The following is a 22,201-nucleotide window of genomic DNA, read 5'->3' as shown; positions in this document are numbered from 1 at the left end:
ACCCTGCAGTTGGGCCACATGACAAGCCGTTGCCGAAGCCAAGTTGGGTTGTTGAAGCTGGATTATTGCTACGTTCAGAGGAGGGCAGTATTTCTGTTACATGTATTTGAAATACGTATTTTAATATTTTCTCATTTGCATTCCACGGGCTGAACAATACTCCAAAATATTTTGTAACAAGATCATTTCGACAGCTGTGATTTATATATTATAAATACAAAATACTTTTCTGTACCATTTCTTTATAGCGGTTCACAATTTTGTGGCCCTCTTTCACCCTACAATGGTATCACAAATCTCATGGCACTATGTTGCGATAAGTGTGTCTGCTAAATAACCAAAATGTAAATGTATATGTAAAAATTAACAACTGCAAAGCACACTGGGAATTGTCATTGATCTTGAGTTCATTCAGCAGACGCTCGTATCACACCATAGTGCCGTCATACTTTAGATATCAATGTAGGGTGAAAGAGGGCCATAAAATGGCAAACTATTTTAAAGTAATGGTATAGAAAAATATGTTGTATTTTCAAAATACAAATAAAGTCTTTCGAAAATATCTTGTAACAAAATACATTGGAGTGTAGTTCAGCCCACTATTTACACAGCACTGGGTTGCTTACTCCTCTCTCACTTCTGCTGCCATCTGCCCTGGTATGACTGTGAGCACCGTAATGGCTGACAGTTACCCAGCTCAGTGCAGCACAGGAGGCTGCTGAGGGGAGGGCGGCTCATAATAATGGCTGGAATGGAGTAAATGGAATGGAAACCATGTGTTTGATGTGTTCCATTCCATTCCATTTATTCAGTTCCCGGCATTACTATGAGCCCGTTCTCCCCAATTGAGGTGCCACCGGCTGCCTCTCCTGTGCAGGTAATTAAAGTGGTGAAGAGAAACCGACGGGCGCAGCAGCAGTTAGATCCGGGTTCTGATGGTTTAAACAGGGCCTTTTATCCATCTGCAGCTGGAGATACAAAGGGCCTACTGTGGGGTAGATAGAGCCCTGAGTGCCACCGTGCCCCTCCACACCCACGCAGTCTACATCCCAATTCCCCCTATTCCCTAGTGCACACATAGGACCCTGGTCAAAAGTACCCCTTGACACATTTCAGCCTTATTGTCAAATGTATTAAATGTTTAAAAAAATCCTCATCAATCGACACTGAATATCCTATAACAACAAAGCGAAATACCTTACTTACATAAGTATTCAGACCCTTTGCTATGAGACTCAAAATTGAGCACAGGTACATCCTGTTTCCATTGATCATCCCTGAGATGTTTCTACAACTTGATTGGAGTCTAACTGTGGTAAATGAAATTTATTGGACATGATTTGGAAAGGCACACACACATGTCTATATAAGGTCCCACAGTTGACAGTGCATGTCAGAGGAAAAACCATGCCATGAGGTTGAAGGAATTGTCTGTAGAGCTCCGAGACAGCATTGTGTCGAGGCACAGATATGGGGAAGGGTACCAAAACATTTCTGCAGCATTGAAGATCCCCAAGAACACAGTGGCCTCATTCTTAAATGTAAGAAGTTTGGAACCATGAAGACTCTTCCTAGAGCTGGCCAACCGGCCAAACTAATCAACAGAGGGAGAAGGGCCTTGGTCAGGGAGGAGACGAAGAACCTGATAGTCACACTCACAGAGCTCCAGAGTTCCTCTCAGAAGATGGGACAACCTTCCAGAAGGACAAACATCTCTGCAGCACTCCACCAAGCAGGCCTTTATGGTAGCGTAGCCTGATGGAAGCCACTCCTCAGTAAAAGGCACATGACAGCCCGCTTGAAGATTTTGCCAAAATGCACCTAAAGGACTCTCAGACCATGAGAAACAAGATTTTCTGTTCTGATGAAACCAAGATTGAACTATTTGGCCTGAATGCCAAGCGTCACGTCTGGAGGAAACCTGGCACCATCCCTATGGTGAAGCATGGTGGTGGCAGCATCATGCTGTGGGGATGTTTTTCAGCGGCTGGGACTGGGAGACCAGTCAGGATCGACGGCAAGATGAACGGAGCAAAGTACAGAGAGAGATCCTTGATGAAAACCTGCTCCAGAGCTCACAGCCAAGACAACGCAGGAGTGGCTTCGGGACAAGTCTCTGAATGCCCTTGAGTGGCCGAGCCAGAGCCCGGACTTGAACCCAATTGAACATCTCTGGAGAGACCTGAAAATAGCTGTGCAGCGACGCTCCCCATCCAACTTGACAGAGCCTCAGAGGATCTGCAGAGATGAATTGGAGAAAATCCCCAAATACAGGTGCCAAGCTTGTAGCGTCACACCCAAAATACTTGAGGCTGTAATCTCTGCCAAAGGTGTTTCAACAAAGTACTGAGTACTTATGTAAACATGATATTACTGTTTTTTTGTTTTAATACATTTGCAAAAATGTTTTTTTTTTTTTTTTTTTAACCAACTGTTTTTGCTTTGTCATTATGGGGTATTGTGTGTAGATTGATGAGGGAAAAAAATGATTTAATCAATTTTAGAATAAGACTGTAACGTCATAAAATGTGGAAAAAGTCAAGGGTTCTGAATACTTTCCGAATGCACTGTATATGGTACAGGATGGCATTTGGGACTCAACCAGATTGTCTGGTGATTGATGTGAGCCATTGTGCCATCCATGTCATTTCTGAAAGGTGATCAACATCAGGCACCATCGTCCACTATCTTTACTCACCGGCAAGCCATACTCAGGTCTATTCAGAGTTCGCCTGGCTCTACCTGCCGGCTCTATTCAGAGTTCGCCTGGCTCTACCTGCCGGCTCTATTCAGAGTTCGCCTGGCTCTACCCGCCGGCTCTATTCAGAGTTCGCCTGGCTCTACCCGCTGGCTCTATTCAGAGTTCGCCTGGCTCTACCCGCCGGCTCTATTCAGAGTTCGCCTGGCTCTACCCGCTGGCTCTATTCAGAGTTTGCCTGGCTCTACCTGCCGGTTCTATTCAGAGTTCGCCTGGCTCTACCTGCCGGCTCTATTCAGAGTTCGCCTGGCTCTACCTGCCGTTTCTATTCAGAGTTCGCCTGCTTCTACCTGCCGGTTCTATTCAGAGTTCGCCTGGCTCTACCTGCCGGCTCTATTCAGAGTTCGCCTGGCTCTACCTGCCGGATCTATTCAGAGTTCGCCTGGCTCTACCTGCCGGTTCTATTCAGAGTTCGCCTGGCTCTACCTGCCGGCTCTATTCAGAGTTCGCCTGGCTCTACCTGCCGGCTCTATTCAGAGTTCGCCTGGCTCTACCTGCGGGTTCTATTCAGAGTCCATCCACAGGGGCACCGCACAGTGGCACAGTGTCAAAATGTAATAACTGTAATAATAATGACAACTCAGGGGAAAGACCTATATACTACAGCAAACATTAATCACTTCACTAAGTGGTGGTCTGGGAGACTTAGCTATCTCCCCAGAGCTCTGTTCGTCAGCAGAGGAGTCGGGTCAAAGCTGAGGAGTCAGTTGGACACTGTGGTGAATATTAAAACATTCTTGATATCACTGATGTTTTTGAGTAGACTTCAGGACTACTGGATGTTGTGGTTCGTACAGGGTTTAAATAGTCTGTTCTGTTCATGTCCAGCTCTGAATGGCTGGAGAGAGGGCCTTTAGTTTCAGGACAGTGTTTGTGTGTCTGTCTCCCTGTGTGTGTGTGAGTGTGTGTTGTCTGAATGGCCTGGGTCTGGTCTAGTATCCCCAGCACAGCATAGCCCTGTTTAATGACCCCTCAGTCATGGAGCCGCTCACTTTGAAGCCTCTTGATTGAAATTCAAGAGGAGAAATCTGACTTTTAAAAGCGTACAATTACACAGAGAAAGAGGGAACAAAACACACGCACAGAGACGTAATCAGCAAACAGAAGAGAGGAGAGAGGTAAGAGATGGGGAGGGAAGAGATGGGGAGGGAAGAGATGGGGAGGGAAGAGAGGAGGGGAGGGAGAATCACGTTTCTCAGGAAACATAGTATTGTATTGTAAACCAGGAGCTCTTCTTCTCTTCTCTCTAGCCAGGGTCAGAGACACTCAGTAACCTAAAGAACCGCATCGGTCTGGTGTCTTCACCAACAACGTGACAGAACTGATGCGTTGTGTGTGTACACGCGTGCGTGCGTGGGGTGGAGATGACATAGGACAGAAGAGAGATGGCTCTGGCCTTGACGTACTTCAACCTACCTGTCTGAGAGCTCTGCTCTGCTCTACTTTGGTCAGACGGGCTGGCAGCACCCCCTACTGTACCTGGCAGCCAAGGCTGTGTGCGTGTCCATGTGGGTGTTTCAGTTGGCATCAGCGAGCATATAAGGTATCATGTCTTTTGTTCAAGAGAGGTTCTGGTGTGCATTCAAGGATGTTCTTAGACCAGAGTGTGTTTAGTACAGTAGCATGTGTGTGTGTCTATGCTAAGGAACACCCTCTTTAAGGCCAATCGGGATGATTGCACACCTCTCGCATCTGTTGCCTTTGTTCCTTAGGTTACCTGGGTACCCTGTTACCCCACCTCGCCTGGTAATGCATGACAGCTGCTGGCAGGGCATGGCATCTTCTGTAGGGTGACTGTTGTTAAGGCAGCTGATAAGGAGCCCTGCAGTATGGTGCCAGTGGGCCCAGATGGCTGTGAAACTAGGCATGCACTTGTTCCAACGTCAGTACTTGCACGCTACTTAGAATTAAGCAGTACATTGGGCATGCTTTCTAAGTAGTGTGCATTCTAAGTAGTATGTTGAATGCAATCTGACACACATAACTGGATGCCAGAATATAAGACAAAAGCAGCTCTAACTCCTCAAATGGAGTCATGGACCTCAGTCCACCTCCAACAAGGTTCACAAGGTGACTCACTGCATTACCTGGGAACGACCAGCAGTGTTGATTTAAAAGAACAATGAGGGTGTTGTTGCTCTGCTCACGATCCATGTTCCATTACTGTCATATTAACAATAACAGGCTCTTATAAAGAACACAGGTCTGAGTTCAGTTTGTGGCCCCCTTTTCAAGACTGAGTTGGAATCAGAAGTCTGATAGCACTATGTCATAACTCTCCTGTGACGATCTGAAGGATCAGGTTACAGTGGGTCCGCTCTACAGTGTGATCTCTCTCGTAGAGGGGCAGAGCGGGAAGTCGGCCTGTTTATAGCAGTCATAAAATATTCTGTCTCTATGCTCTGTAGTGTTTGAGCGGGGAATGTAAACTGTGGAACACAGTTGGACATCAAAAGTTTGAATAATTAAACAATATTTATATTTTTGAGAATGTGGGAGTGGTCCGTGGACACTTAAAGAACAGTCATGACGAGTGAGTTTCATTTGGTGATCTCATGAGGGACAGGAAACACTTATGACTGTGTCTCTGGGTGTGTACACTTCTTAATTATTTGGTTTACGTCTAAATATTGTGAAACTTATGTGATTAAACATGACACAATTTGTGAAAATACGTAATGTGATGTTAACCTTCTAAATGAGAAAATATGTGTTTTCATATAAAGTTAACCAAATCAGTGGCCATGTGAGCATAGACGTTACGTCGACATCATGGACCGCCCTTTTCTCAGAAGTGTAGAAAACCCACTCCTGACTAAATTTACATTAGACCAGAAAAAATGGAGCTGACGCTACATGGTGAAATGGTTGAGAACAACAACTCTATAGGCCCAGGAGACCAGACAGTGTGTAGTGTTGGCTACACGGCTGGAAATGGTTCAACTCTGAGACTATCGATCACTACAGAATAAGAGCAAATCATAGACGAAGAATTACAACAACCGCGGCCATCAACATCGCCATCTGTACGCCTGACGTATCCATTACAACAGACACTATCCAGAGCCGCTGAGAAAGTGACAACTACAAAAGACATTGTGACTTCTGGGGAAGTTAACCAGACTCTCTGATGAACTGATTCTCCAGCAGACGGACCGGCGATTCCAACAGACAAGACAACAACGACATAAGGGCGTAAATATATACATTGCAATTATTTTCGAATGAGCGGCCTTTCATGTGCAAAGGATTAGCATGTCAATGGATATAATTATCAACTGTGTGTAGTGAAACCATTTAGTCTTTCCCTCTTTTTATCCGTGTCCACCCCTTACCATTATCTACCAAGCAGTCATACCGGTTTAGCCCACTAGGGACTTATCAATGCGTTGTGTTAGTAACCAATAACAATATTGTTTGTTTATGTATTTCTGTGATTTGCTTAGTTAGTTAGTAAATAAATAATTAAGCCAAATTGTATTGCCACGTTCTGACCATAGTTGTTATTTTATTCTTTGTTTTAGTATGATCAGGGCGTGAGTTGGGGTGGGCAGTCTATGTTTTTTTTCTATGTTGGTTTTTGTGTTCGGCCTAGTATGGTTCTCAATCAAGAGGCAGGTGACGTTAGTTGTCTCTGATTGAGAATCATACTTAGGTAGCCTGGGTTTCACTGTTGGTTTGTGGGTGTTTGTTTCCGTGTGAGTGTTTGGGCCACACGGTACTGTTTCGGTATTTGTAAATTCACGTCATCGTTTATTGTTTTGATTCTGTGTTCAGTGCTTTCTTTAATTAAAATCATCATGAACACTTACCACGCTGCGCTTTGGTCCGATCCTTACTCCTCCTCAGATGAAGAGGAGGAAATCCGTTACATGTATTTTGCTGATTCATTATGGGAACAGGGTTTGTGCAGATATCCAAGGGGTTGCGACGTTCAGTAATGAGAACTGATGAGGTAATAATGATATATTAATAGAAGACTAATCGATAAGATATAAAAATATCTGAACAGTCGATTCGGGAAATAGAGACTCTATAAACATTTTCCCATGGTGCCCCGACTTCCTAGTTAATTAAAGTTCACATGATTAGTTTAATCACGTAATAATAATTGATAGTCCAGGCCCGATAACTATGATGTGATAAAATAACAGTCATCACATTTAATGATAGTCCAGGCCCGACAACTATGATGTGATAAAATAACAGATCAAAATATACAGTCATCACATTTAATGATAGTCCAGGCCCGACAACTATGATGTGATAAAATAACAGTCATCACATTTAATGATAGTCCAGGCCCGACAACTATGATGTGATAAAATAACAGTCATCACATTTAATGATAGTCCAGGCCCGACAACTATGATGTGATAAAATAACAGTCATCACATTTAATGATAGTCCAGGCCCGACAACTATGATGTGATAAAATAACAGTCATCACATTTAATGATAGTCCAGGATGTGATAAAATAACAGTCATCACATTTAATGATAGTCCAACAACTATGATGTGATAAAATAACAGTCATCACATTTAATGATAGTCCATCACATTTAATGATAGTCCAGGCCCGACAACTATGATGTGATAAAATAACAGTCATCACATTTAATGATAGTCCAGGCCCGACAACTATGATGTGATAAAATAACAGTCATCACATTTAATGATAGTCCAGGCCCGACAACTATGATGTGATAAAATAACAGTCATCACATTTAATGATAGTCCAGGCTCGGTCCAGGAACAATTTATTTGTCACATGCGCCGAATACAACAGGTGTAGACCTTACCGTGAAATGCTTACTTACAAGCCCTTAACCAACAATAGAGTTAAGAAAATATTTACTAAATAAACTAAAGTAAAAAAAGATACATTCTTTAAAAGTAACACAATAAATAACAATAACGAGGCTATATAAAGGGGGTACCGGTACCGAGTCAATGTACGAGGGTACCAGTTAGTCAAGGTAATTTGTACATAAAGTGTACAGTGACTATGCACAGATAATAAACAGCGAGCAGGAGCCGTGTAAAAACAAAGGGACAGGGGATAGACAGTACAGGGCCTTCAGAAAGTATTCATACCCCTTGACTTATTCCACATTTTGTTGTGTTACAGCCTGAATTCAAAATGGATTAAATAGATTATTTTTCTCACCTATCTAAACACAATATGCATGTTCATTTTCACATATACATTTTGGTCAATTAGCAGACCTGCTTATCCAGAACTAAGGTAGTAAAACAACAACATATCACAGTCATAGCAAGTAAAAGGTTCCTGTAATGGTTACTGACTACATTGTTGCTGTTCGGGCTGGCTACTTGCAAATGCATTTCTGTATTTTAAAATACCAAATATGTGTTTTAATTAAATACATTTTCAAATACAATTATTTTGTAGTTTATTTTGATACATTGATCTTAATGGTATTTTGTCATTCTATTTTGTAATTGTATTTTGTCCTGTTTGCCCATCCGTGCTTGCAGTCCAGTATGGGTTGAGGGCAAAGAGAGAAGATGGCAGGGTCTGATTTTACATGGAACCAAGAACGTCCATTTGACATTGTGGCTTGGGGCAGTTGTTTTCCCTTCTTCTGACTAATTCATGGGTCCAAATGAGTGAACTGAGCCTGGACACATGCTGGGCACGAGACCTGAGACTGATGGATCGAAACACTGGCCGACCGCAGAGGCCTGGGAAACCAAAAGCAATTTCCTGCTCGATGGTTCTGGTAAACATGGCGACTGCATCCCAAATGGCACCCATTTCCCTATGCAGTGAACTACTTTTGACCAGAGTACTATGGGCCCTAAATGGGAAATAGGGTGTCATTTGGGACGCGGACGGAATTTTCTTCATCATCTGTTTTAATCATGGTGTTTTTCCAGCACCTCAATGGACATCACATGGTAAAACCACTTCACACTGGATGCAGCCTAGAGAGTCAACACGAATGATGACAAAACAAACGTCCAGAGAGTGAATTCAGACACTGGGGATCTACAAATATAGAGCCAGCGGCTACACTAAATCTTTTAAATATTCATGCCCCTGTCCTCAACTATCATCCGTTCCAAAGTCAAAACGACAGCCTGCTTATGCGGCGACATGAAACCAATTAGTTGGATGGTGTTATTTAAATGCTATAAAAAGCCATGTTGGCTTGAGCATCTCATCCAAGTCCTCTAAGCCTGATAGGGTTTCTAATCAACAGGGCTCACTGGTCTAAAGTCTTTAAGGGGAGCAGCAGCAGACTTCTGTTCGGTTGGTCATCTAGCTGATTGGAGCGCTGCTTGCCGTGTTGCCCACACTGCTCTGCTACAACCGCCACCGTGATGCAGATTCATAATTTAACGCCTGGGTGTGGTGAGGTTTCACCTGCCTCTCTACTTCTCTCTCTCTCCCACCGACTCTCTCTCTCTTTCTCCTTACCCACATGAAACATTAATATAGTTTACTATAGAATATAGGGTTGGGTTTATACGGTATTACCAGAAGTGCACACAAGGGGCACTATAAAAATAAAAAATGAAAACATTTGGCATCAGGGATCTGGATCCAGGAGGGGATTAAATGTCTCTGCTGTAACCAAGAAACCTGATCTTGACATCGAGACACTTAGCGAGCAAGTTAGCAAACCAAATACATATCATTTATTTGACACATCTTAGATTTCTTATAGTTATACTTAACTTCTAGCTTTTACAGTATTATCCCTCGATCAGGTGTGGTAATTACTACATTACTATCCTCAAAAAAATCACTAGTAAATACTACACTAATGTCTGCAAAAACACTAGAGTCTGCAAAAACACAAATACCACAGTATTTAAATTGCATATACCCTGCCATTACGTTCTCCCATATCGCAATTTGTGCCACCCATAAGTGAGAAACCTACATGCCAAGTATAGACCATATTATGTTCCCTCATGGTTATAGAAAATAACAAAAGCGCTGAACTATCCATTCAGAACCCAGTCCTACAGGTTATGGAACATTTCCTATTTTAGTATCTATCCAGTAGGTTTCCATAAGGAGAACGCCTCCACCTCTATGTCAAAGATATTAAAACATAAACACTAAAGTAAATACTACAGTAGTGCCTGGAATGCTACAGTAAATACTACATTATACTACAGTCCACAAAACACTACAGTAAATACTACAGTATAATACAATCTGCAAAAACACTATATTAATTACTATAGTATATACTAGTTATTTTACTACAGTATTTATACTATAATTAACTGTAAATACTACAGTATACTACAGTAAACACTACAGTAGATACTACAGTAAAGTCCGCAAAAACACTACAGTAAATGCTGTAGTATTTATACCATAGTATACTTAGTATTTTTTCATGTGGATATTTCTCCCTCTCCCCTTTCTCTCTCTCTCTCCTACACTCTCTATATTGCTCTCTCGCTCTGTCTCCCTCGCTCCACTATCGGGTTCCAGGCACACACCGTGCCAAGATGTGCGTAACCAGCACCAAAAGTCAACGAGTCACTGAGACAGCTGCTGACTATTTTATGCCCTAATCCAACTACAATAGAATAGAATTAAAAGGTGATTTGTCAATAAAACTCTAACATTACAGGCGTCAGAAAATTAGAATAGCGTGACATTGGCCAAAAATAGTTCCTGACAACATTGTGACTGGGACAGATTAGTTAGGATCTCATCCCTTCCCTTTAGGGCTATTCTTAAACTGACAGAGGAGCGTGCTTTAAAAGATGAGTTTGGGGATGTTCCTGAACCCATTGTGTCCTGGGACAGATGAGTTAGTAGTAAGAAGCTTGATGGAGAGGTGTGTGGTGCAGGAGTTGTGCAGGCAGCCAGGCACGGGCCACGATTACCAGTATACCATGATCAGACTCACCTCCGGACCAGTTCCACACTATCAAGAGGATTATCCCCCAGGCACAGAGGCAGGGAGCAAAGGACACAATCAGACTTATTTGTACGGTCCTCTGAGCCCAACACCACTAGACAGGAAACACAACCATCATTAACAGAGAGAGAGAGAGAGAGAGAGAGAGTGAGAGAGAAAGATAGACATAGAGAAAGAGAGAGACAGAGCGAGAGAGACAGAAAGGGAAAGAGAGCGAGGGAGAGAGAGAGAGCGACAGAGCGAAAGAGAGGCACATAGAGAGACAGAGAGCGAGCGGGAAAGAGAACGAGAGAGATATGTAGAAGTTAAATATTTTAATATAGAGGACAATATATTTACCACCTGCCAAGACAGAGCTTCATATTATATTGATGATAATATGTATTCAGATGCATCATCTGTGGTAGAAGCCATCCACATGGCAAGGGATAGAATACTGGTAGAAATGTTTTATAGAAGATTTATAGAAGACAAAGGGTCACTGGTCATAGAGATTGAGCCAGAGATGCAATACCGTGACAACACCATGTCTATACATGTATCACGAGTGATTGTCCCAGTTCATGTGTTGTATATATGTTATATGTGGTCTGGAATTGTGTGAGTTTAAGTTTTCTGATGTACGTATGTATGGTTTAGTGCTTGTTTGTGTGCCTATAGGTCAGGGCTGTGAATGAATGAAGAGATAAAGGTTGTTTACTTGCTTTAGTGTGTGTGCCTGCGTGTGTCTGAGCGTGTAAGTGTGTGTGTCTAAGCGTGTGTGTGCGCGCGTGTGTCTAAGTGTGTCTGTACCTGCCTGTGCTTATGTTTTCCCTAGATACACCGTCCCTTTTAAACCATGTCCTTTGGCGACAGTGCGGTTGCCATGGCAGCAGGGCGACGAGCCTGTCTACCCCTCATAGGCACGCCCTACACACACCTGTTGCTATTAAGCTAATAGGGGCCGGTGGGGTGGGCTGTGCTGGAGTGGGGTGGGATGGGATGGCCTGCTCCTAGGGGCCATCTGTACTACTTGCAAGCCTGGGGGCCCCCTGGAAAGAGGGGTCTGGGACGGGGAGATGTAACTCACATCACACAGAAGATCTCAGGCACAGCAGATGTCTGAAGCAGTGTACAAAGCTGTGAGAAACACAAAGCCCCAACACACCCTCTTCAGAGCTAAAGCACACCCACCATCACCGGTAGGTTATGGAACCGTCTTATCAATATGCCTGAGGACTGAATAACAAAAGGTTTTCAACTGGGATAAAACACACAATTACACCCGGACAAAGGAACACAATGTCATTGTTGTAAACTGACTAATTGACTTGAGCTTGTTTTTGTATGTTTCTAATCACATAACAAAGGGGGCCTGTCTCTGTTTCCATAACGGTGAGATGGGAGGCATGTGTTAGAGCTAGATTGTAAGCTACTGCCCTATCTTATAGCTTCAACATTTGTATATAATTATATTCTCTCAATATGTTATAGCTTCACTGTTATATATCTCTATATTCTCTCAATATGTTTTGCATCATTATATTCATTTGAGTACGAATGGGTCGCTTATTCTCAAATAGCTCTTTGTGTATCATTCCGGATAATTAACGATGGAGTGAGGCAGGCTGCAAGATTGTATACTCCCTAGTCTCAAAGCTTCTCCTGACTGATAAGAAGACGGGGACTTGCGTGGAGGAGTCCTGAAGGTTCCAGACTCAGGCTGGGACAATAACCCCACCTGCCAAACCACAGAGATTCACTGTACGTCCTAGACTCAGGAGGAGGAGGACTTGTCAGGGAAGAGGGTACAAACTGAGGTTATAAATATATGTGCGTGTATAATCATACTTCGTCTTTGCAGCTGTATGACCCAGTGCGGTTGAATAACTCTAGCTAGAGCATTCTTCAGAGTCCGACTGGAATTTATACCAGAACCTTTGAACCTAACACCATATTTAAAGAAGCTGACCTACCACATTTATTTAGACACAACTTATGATGCAATGTCAATATGATCAAACACAAGTTGACCCTAAGCTACAAAGAAAAATGAGCAACTGACAGATGGCTAAAACCAAAACTCTGCACTTACAACCAGATCAAAAACAGCTACGATCCAGAACCTTATGTCACCTCCCACCTAACCGTGTGTGCCCTGTTGAGAACCGGGATATTGCCTCTGGCAATTGAAGTAGATAGTTCAATGCCATAGATGAATAATCTACAGTCTGGGATTTAGGGGAGGTAGAGAATGAACTGCACGTTTTATTTGATTGTACTTCATCTGATGATTTGAGAGCTATACTGGAAAATGTTGCAAAGTAATTAGGAATCACTTTGGATTATGCCCTAATCCACACCAAACTTGAATGGCTATTTAGGAAAGAAGTATTCCTAGTTGCAAATTGTATCTCCTAAGCTTGGAAGATGCGACAAGATAAGTTGTATACTTGAAAGTTTTTTGTTTTGCTTTCTCAATTGTTTTACCTGCCATATAAACGCATGTTTATATATACACTATATATACAAAAGTATGTGGACACCCCTTCAAATTAGTGGATTTGGGTATTTCAGCCACACCCATTGCTGACAGGTGTATAAAATCGAGCACACAGCCATGCAATCTCCGTAGACAAACATTGGCAGTAGAACGGCCTTACTGAAGAGCTCAGTGACTTTCAACTTGGCACTGACATAGGATGCCATCTTTCCAACAAGTCAGTTCGTCAAAGTTCTGCCCTGCTAGAGCTGCCCCGGTCAAATGTAAGTGCTGTTATTGTGAAGTGGAAAAGTCTAGGAGCAACAACAGCTCAGCCGCAAAGTGGTAGGCCACACAAGCTCACAGAACGGGACCGCCGAGTTCTGAAGCACATAGTCCAGATGGCGAGTGGGTGAGTCACTGACGTGATCTTCCTGTCTGGGTTGCCCCCCCCCCCACCCTTGGGTTGTGCCTTGACGGAGATCTTTGTGGGCTACACTCGGCCTTGTCTCAGGATGGTGGTTGAAGATATCCCTCTAGTGGTGTGGGGGCTGTGCTTTGGCAAAGTGGGTGTGGTTATATCCTGCCTGTTTGGCCCTGTCCAGGGGTATTGTCGGATGGGGTCACAGTGTCTCCCGACCCCTCCTGTCCTAGCCTCCAGTATATATGGTACAGTAGTTTATGTGTCGGGGGGCTAGGGTAGGTCTGTTATATCTGGAGTATTTCTCCTGTCTTATCCGGTGTCCGGTGTGAATTTAAGTATGCTCTCTCTAATTCTCTCCCTCATTTTCTCTTTTTCTTTCTTTCTTTCTTTCTTTCTTTCTTTCTTTCTTTCTTTCTTTCTTTCTTTCTCTCTTTCGGAGGACCTGAGCCCTAGGACCATACCTCAGGACTACCTGGCCTGATGACTCCTTGCTGTCCCCAGTCCACCTGGCCGTGCTGCTGCTCCAGTTTCAACTGTTCTGCCTGCGGCTATGGAACCTTGACCTGTTCACCGGACGTGCTACTTGTCCCAGACCTGCTGTTTTCAACTCTCTAGAGACAGCAGGAGCGGTAGAGATACTCTGAATGATTGGCTATGAAAAGACAACCAACATTTACTCCTGAGGTGTTGATCTGTTGCACCCTTAACAACTACTGTGATTATTATTATATCACCCTACTGGTCATCTATGAACATTTGAACATCTTGGCCATGTTCTGTTATAATCTCCACCCGGCACAGCAAGAAGAGGACTGGTCACCCCTCATAGCCTGGTTCCTCTCTAGGTTTCTTCCTAGGTTTTGCCCTTTCTAGGGAGTTTTTCCTAGCCACCGTGCTTCTACACCTGCATTGCTTTCTATTTGGGGTTTTAGGCTGGGTTTCTGTACAGCACTTTGAGATATCAGCTGATGTAAGAAGGGCTTTATAAAATAAATTTGATTTGATGGAGGCCAACTGTAAAGCGTAGGAATAATTGCCTGGGGCTGTTTTTCATGGTTTGGGCCAGGCCTCTTATTTTTTTTATTTTACTAGGCAAGTCAGTTAAGAACAATTTCTTATTTTCAATAACGGCCTGGGAACAGTGGGTTAACTGCCTGTTCAGGGGCAGAACAACAGATTTGTACCTTGTCAGCTCGGGGGTTTGAACTTGCAACCTTCCGGTTACTAGTCCAACGCTCTAACCACTAGGCTATCCTGCCGCCCCTTAGTTCCAGTGAAGGGCAATCTTAACACTACAGCATACAATGATATTCTAGACAATTCTGTGATTCCAACTTTGAGCCAACAGCTTGGGGAAGGCCCTTTCCTGTTTCAGCAAGACAATGCCCCCATGCACAAATCGAGGTCAATACAGAAATGGTTTGTCGAGATTGGTGTGGAAGAACTTGACTGGCCTGCACAGAGCCCTGACCTCAATCCCATCGAACACCTTTAGGACGAGGCCTAATCACCCAACATCAGTACCCGACCTCACTAATGCTCGTGGCTGAAGCAAGTCCCAGCAGCAATGTGCCAACATCTAGTGGAAAGCCTTCTCAGAAGAGTGGAGGCTGTTATAGCAGCAAAGGGGGGACCAACTCCATGATTTTGGAATGAGATATTTTGGTAATGTAGTGTATGTGTGAGTGTGTGCATATAGACATAATTCTTGTATTTTGCTACAGCAAATACAGTGTCTTATAAGCCCATGCGGACTAGGTATCCTGAAGATGCACGATACTATAATAATAAAATATATTAAAAAATCTAATCAATCAATCAAAATCGGTACTCATACCATTTACTGGTACAGCAGAGCCTGTGGGAGCAGGGCACAAAGAGTCCGTCACTATGCCCCACATAGAGTCTGGAACAATCTGCTGTTGAAGATGTTGATATCTATGTTCCCTGTGCAGCATTATGACCCGTCTCATTGCACAGCTCTCATAGTGAAATGAAAAAAGTGTGTCTGTCTGTCTGTCTGTCCATATCACCTTTCCTTCCTTCTAGAAGTTAGACCAGCTTTCCAAATGTCATAGTGGTCTGGTCAAAAGTAGTGCCCTTTGTAGGGAATAGGGTGCTATTTGGGATCACGTGCAGTCTTGATGAATCACCACCAAACCACTATGCCCCCCGTGAAACGATGGCATAACAATAGGCACCCTGAACAATGTCTTCTGTGTGCCACCAATCTAAAGACGATCAAGAACAAAAGACAAAGCAAAAAAACAAACAATCAAGTCTGACCAGCCAGGACCTTTACCAGGTTGCCCTTTCAGAACTCAATCAAGACTTTGGGGACAATCATCAAGCAAGAACCCCCTCCTTCAATTGTCCTCATCTCGTCCCCCCCTGCCCTCCAACAATGGTGTATCCCATTTCAGGGGCTCTACATCAGTGGCAGCTGGCGTGTACCAGTCTGCACCTGATACAGGGTGCTTAGTTGCAGCTCTTCAACTGTACTGTAGCTCAGTCTGTTGCCCCCTGCCCTCTGTGTTTATGTAACCTGTCTGCTCTATGCGTGTGTGTCTGTGTGTGTGTGTGTGTGTGTGTAGCCGTCTGGGAGATCACCATAGCATAGCTCAGGGCTGAGGGTCGTGCTGGATCACAGACCTGCAACAGGATCAGTGTGTGTGTGTGTAGCCATCACAGATCTGCAATAGGATCACTGACAATAGGATCACTGACAATAGGATCACTGACTGACCACTTACACAACAGCAGGACAGAGATCAAGAGCTGCTGGTGAAGTGTGGGTCAGTGTGCTCTCATTACCTGTGCATTGATCCCTTGTGTCTATAGGCTACTGCATACTACATACAGCTATACATTATTGGATAGTAAAAGAGGTCCAATAAGCTGAACAAAGGAGTCCTCCAAAGTTACTTTGCAACAAAGTAAAAGGGTTGTCGCTTTACAGTTGATAATGTGGAATAAAATAAAAGTTGTTATTCTACAGATAACCGTTTAGAACAGAACTGTGATCTCTTTATGCCACCTTCATGCTAGTGGACTGTATTGCTGTTATGTATCAGTATGTTGTCTGGAGGAGGTGAACCTAACAGGCCCTAACATGCCCCGAGATTGGCTGGGGTATTAAAAACATCAACATGAAAGACAGAGATGATGTATCAACCCACGCCAATCAGCTTTATCTAACCAACTTAATCAACTGTAAAGCCTGTCGGTAAACAATAAATCTACTTTGTGTTTGATGAATATCAGAATACTTGATTGTAGTAGTAACTACCAAGCACCTGGCTACCACCAAACATACACAAATATCTCAAAGCACACAACTCCTCAAGACAGGCCATAGAGGCAAGCAGATATAATATTTGTGGCAGTTGACAGGCCAGAAGCCTATTGGCCAAGTGTCAGAGGTCAGAGGTAAACCGGAGGTCATGACCAAGAAGTCAGAAGCGCAGGGCATGGCGCAACAAATTAGGACAGCTGCTGATTTCAGGGACAGAGACAGCAACAAACAAACAGGACAACAGAGAGGTTGGGCTCGGTTACTGGGAGCAGGGTAAACAGCTATAACCTAAACACACCACCACCCTCATCACCAAGCTACTACTGCTGGTCAGACAGTCAGAGCTCTGGTCAGCAGCAGGTCTGGTCAGACAGTCAGAGCTCTGGTCAGCAGCAGGTCTGCCCAGACAGTCAGAGCTCTGGTCAGCAGCAGGGCTGGTCAGACAGTCAGAGCTCTGGTCAGCAGCAGGTCTGGTCAGACAGTCAGAGCTCTGGTCAGCAGCAGGGCTGGTCAGACAGTCAGAGCTCTGGTCAGCAGCAGGTCTGGTCAGACAGTCAGAGCTCTGGTCAGCAGCAGGTCTGGTCAGACAGTCAGAGCTCTGGTCAGCAGGCTGGTCAGCAGTCAGAGCTCTGGTCAGAGCACGGCTGGTCAGTCAGAGCTCTGGTCAGCAGCAGAGCTGGTCAGACAGTCAGAGCTCTGGTCAGTAGCACGGCTGGTCAGGCAGTCAGAGCTCTGGTCAGCAGCAGGGCTGGTCAGACAGTCAGAGCTCTGGTCAGCAGCAGGGCTGGTCAGGCAGTCAGATCTCTGGTCAGCAGCAGGTCTGGGCTGGTCAGGCGGTCAGAGCTCTGGTCAGCAGCAGGACTGGTCAGGCAGTCAGAGCTCTGGTCAGCAGCAGGACTGGTCAGACAGTCAGAGCTCTGGTCAGCAGCAGGTCTGGTTTGGTCAGACAGTCAGAGCTCTGGTCAGCAGCAGGGCTGGTCAGACAGTCAGAGCTCTGGTCAGCAGCAGGGCTGGTCAGGCAGTCAGAGCTCTGGTCAGCAGCAGGGCTGGTCAGGCAGTCAGAGCTCTGGTCAGCAGCAGGTCTGGTCAGGCCAGGGAAAATACTCTCTAGCTACCAAAATATAGGTCTGCAAAGCAGACATGATGTGACCACTATAAAAAATGAACACAGTGAAAATGTACAGTGCAAAATCCTCAAGAGTAAATGTCACCGTTGTATGTTTAATTTGGCTCACAAAAGAAGCCTTAGAATAAGAAAATAAGGAATTTGTTTCAAGACCTTATCTTTAGCCAGTCTCTGCTGCTTTAGATGGCCTCTGATTCAGTTCGTCGACTCGCTGTTCCCATGCTATTACCAGAACTCAGTGGGAGCCAATCAAATTACCCCACTCCCTAGCTCCATGTCACCCTAACCTGGCACACCTATGCGACCATAATTTACCAGACTATTATAATATAGCACAACTAGATTACCCCTCACTAGCCAGTATTAAAACCTGCAGTGAAAGCTGAACTGGATATTCAATGTAATGGCCCTCTATCAACAGAGTCTTTGAAAAGGTCCACATACAGTGCATTCGGAAAGTCTGACTTTTTCCACATTTTGTTACGTTACAACCTCATTCTAAAATTAAATCAATACATTGTTTCCTCACCAATCTACACACATCACCCCATAATGACAAAGTGAAAAACATTTTTTTGGGTTGAAATGTTTTACAAAAAAATAAAATAAGAAATGAAATACCTTATATAAGTATTCAGACCCTTTGCTATGAGACTTGAAATTGAGCTCAGGTGCATCCTGTTTCCATTGGTCATCCTTGACATGTTTCTCTACCTGTGGTAAAATCAATTGATTTGACATAGTTTGGAAAGGCACACACCTGTCTATATAAGGTCCCATAGGTGACAGTGTATGTCAGAGGAAAAACCAAGTCATGAGGTCGAAGGAATTGTCCGTAGAGCTCCGAGACAGGATTGTGTCGAGGCACAGACCTGGGGAAGGGTACCAAACATTTCTACAGCATTGAAGGTCCCCAAGAACACAGTGGTCTCTATCATTCTTAAACGGAAGTAGTTTGGAACCATCAAGACTCTTCCTATAGCTGGCCGCCCGGCCAAACTGAGCAATTGGGGAAGCAGGGCCTTGGTCAGGGAGGTGACCGAGAACCCATCATCACTCTGACAGAGCTGCAGAGTTCCTCTGTGGAGATGGCAGAACCTTTAAGGACAACCATCTATGCAGCACTCCACCAATCAGGCCTTTATGGTAGAATGGCCAGACGGAAGCCACTCCTCAGTAAAAGGCACATGACAGCCCGCTTGGGGTTTGCCAAAAGGCACCTAAAGGACTCACATACCATGAGAAACAAGATTCTCTGGTCTGATGAAACCATGATTTAACTATTTTGCTGGAATGCCAAGCATCACGTCTGGAGGAAACCTGCCATCATCCCTACAGTGAAGCATGGTGGTAGCAACATCATGCTGTGGGGATGTTTTCCCGTGGCAGGGACTGCGAGACTAGTCAGGATCAAGGAAAAGATGAACGGAGCAAAGTACAGAGAGATCCTTGATGAAAACCTGCTCCAGAGCACTCAGGACCTCAGGGGCAAAGGTTCACCTTCCAATAGGACAATGACTCGAAGCACACATCCAAGACAACGCAGGAGTGGCTTCAGGACAAGCTTCTGAATGTCCTTGAGAGGCCCAAACAGAGCCCGGACTTGAACCCGATCGAACATATCTGGAGAGACCTGACAATAGCTATGCAGCGACGCTCCCCATCCAACCTGACAGAGCTTCAGAGGATCTGCAGAGAAGAATGGGAGAATCTCCCCAAATACAGGAGTGCCACGCTTGTAGCGTCACACCCAAGAAGACTGAAGGCTGTAATCGCTGCCAAAGGTGCTTCAACAAAGTACTGAGTAAAGGGTCTGAAAATGTTTTTTTAATAGATTTGCAAATATTTCTAAAAACCTGTGTTTGTGTCATCATTATGGGGTAGTGTGTGGAGATTAATGAGGGAGAAAAACAATTTAGTCCATTTTAGAATAAGGCTGTAAGGTAACAAAATGTGAAAAAAGTCAAGGTGTCTAAATAATTTCCAAATGCACCGTAATCACTGCATGTACTGTAGTAGGGTTGGGGATTGCCAGGGACCTCACGATACGATATTATTACGATACGTAGGTGGCAATACGATAATAATGCATTGTGATTCTTACGATTCCATTTGTATTGCAATTCGATACTGTGTTTTTATGATGATGTTGCAAACATATTTCTCACTATAGAGTAAACAAGTTTTGATGAGTCATGGAAATAAAAGCGACGAAAACATGTTGGCTCACTATTTAAAAGGAAGATGGAGAACAAGCTATAAGTAAAAACAATACCGGAGTTTTGGCGCAGGTACAGCCAACTAAAGCTATCTACAAATTATTGATTTTATTTTTTTACAAATCTATACTTGGCGTCAAATATCGCTATAATATCGTCCAAAAATACTATACTGTAGTAGAGAGGAACTAATTTAGCACGGCTTCAGGTCAACACTTACCTTAAAGAAATGATGCACACACGCATGCACACACACACCCTTTAACAAGGCAGGGATGGCATCACTGTGAGGCCATGTCCATTTTCTGTCCAGTACAAATCCATCAGAGGTGAGAGGAGGAAAACACAGGAAAAGTACAGAACACGCAAACAAAAATGTTTTTAAGTTCTTCAAAGAGGCCCTAAGGTCACTGTCACGGTGGCTACTGTGTGTCAAATGACGAACAACAACAAAATCATATCGTGTGTGGGTGTGTGTGCAAGCACGTACACAGATAGGGCTCTACCTATGTAGAGCAGAGGCCCCTTTCCCTTTCCAGTCTCCAAAATTCCCTTTTGGGTGGTGATATAATGACCCTTTGTTTTATGTCATTGTTGTTCAGAACCCACTGCCCATAAGTCGTGATCCAGTTCGCCACCCTGTCCACCGGTTGCGCTAACGAGCAGATTCACATCAATCATCAACATTAATGATCAGCTGATAGCCCACCCTCTCTTCCTGATGTCAGTCATGTCTTTAGGAGGCCTTGTAACTAGCTTGCTTACAATTTGTGATGATGAGTGAGTGCGTTGTTGCAGAAATAAATCGCACTATGCTATAGAGGCATTTAGTATGTTATGAATTATGAAAGTTAAAAAATATATTGTTTTGAGCACATGCCCCCTGAAAGTTCTGTGCACGGCTCCTGTGTGTGTGTGTGTGTGTGTGTGGGGGGGGGGGGGGGGGGGTGGATTGAAAGCACAGAGCAGAGGGCTGGAAAATAAGAAGAGTGCAGGGCTGACCCGTGGGCCAATGATGAGAGTGCAGTGCTGACCCTGTGGCTGACCTGCCTCCTGGTTGTGTAACAGGTATTAAGTGGCCAGGAGTTGAGCTCAAAGGAACACACTGCTCCACGCTGATGATGTTTAACAGTAACAGCACTGGCCAGAGGGCCGGGTGGCCAAAAGACCACACACACTACAAAAAAACACACACACAGACACAATCAAAGTTACACTTACATCCACAATATGGCACTTTCTGTAGAGTCATAAGTGACTGTAATAAACTCATATATACTGAACAAAAATATAAATGCAACATGCAACAATTTCAACAATTTTACAAGTTATGGTTCATATAAGGAAATCAGTCAAAAATAAAATAAATAAATAAATAAATTAGGCCCTAATCTATAAATTTCACATGACTGGACAGGGACATAGCCATGGGTGGGCCTGAGAGGGCATAGGCCCACCCATTTGGGAGCCAGGCCCAGCCAATCAGAATTAGTTTTCCCCCACAAAAGGGATTTATTACAGACAGTTTCATCAGCTGTCTGGATGGCTGGTCTCAGACGATCCTACAAGTGAAGCCGGATGTGGAGGTCCTGGGCTGGCATGGTTACACGTGGTCTTCGGTTGTGAGGCCGGTTGGACATACTGCCGAATTCTCTAAAACGAAGTTGGAGGCAGTTTATGGTGGAGAAATGAACATCAAATTCTCTGGCAACAGCTCTGGTGGACATTCCTGCAGTCAGCATGCCAATTGCACGCTGTTGCATTGTGCTGTGTGACAAAACTGCATATTTTAGGGAGGCCTTTAATTGTCCCCAGCAGAAGGTGTACCTGTGTAATGATTATGCTGTTTAATCAGCTTCTTGATATGTCACACCTGTCAGGTGGATTGATTATCTTGGCAAAAGAGAAATGCTCACTAACAGGGATGTAAATGAATTTGCACACAAAATTTGAGAAAAATAAGCTTTTTGTGCGTATGGAAAATGTCTGGGATTTTTT

At 44.0% G+C, this 22,201-nt stretch overlaps 1 protein-coding gene across 1 annotated transcript in view; it reads right to left on the bottom strand.

Moving 5' to 3' along the window:
- LOC135523608 (kinesin-like protein KIF19) overlaps positions 1-22,201 on the bottom strand; it is a 72,399-nt gene that overhangs the window by 34,553 nt on the left and 15,645 nt on the right. The window lies entirely within an intron of this gene.

The sequence above is a fragment of the Oncorhynchus masou genome, chromosome 31, assembly GCF_036934945.1.
Source record: "Oncorhynchus masou masou isolate Uvic2021 chromosome 31, UVic_Omas_1.1, whole genome shotgun sequence".
In the NCBI taxonomy this organism is placed as follows: Eukaryota; Metazoa; Chordata; class Actinopteri; order Salmoniformes; family Salmonidae; genus Oncorhynchus; species Oncorhynchus masou.
Note: the sequence above shows the minus strand (reverse complement) of the source record. Positions and strands in the feature narration are given on the sequence as shown.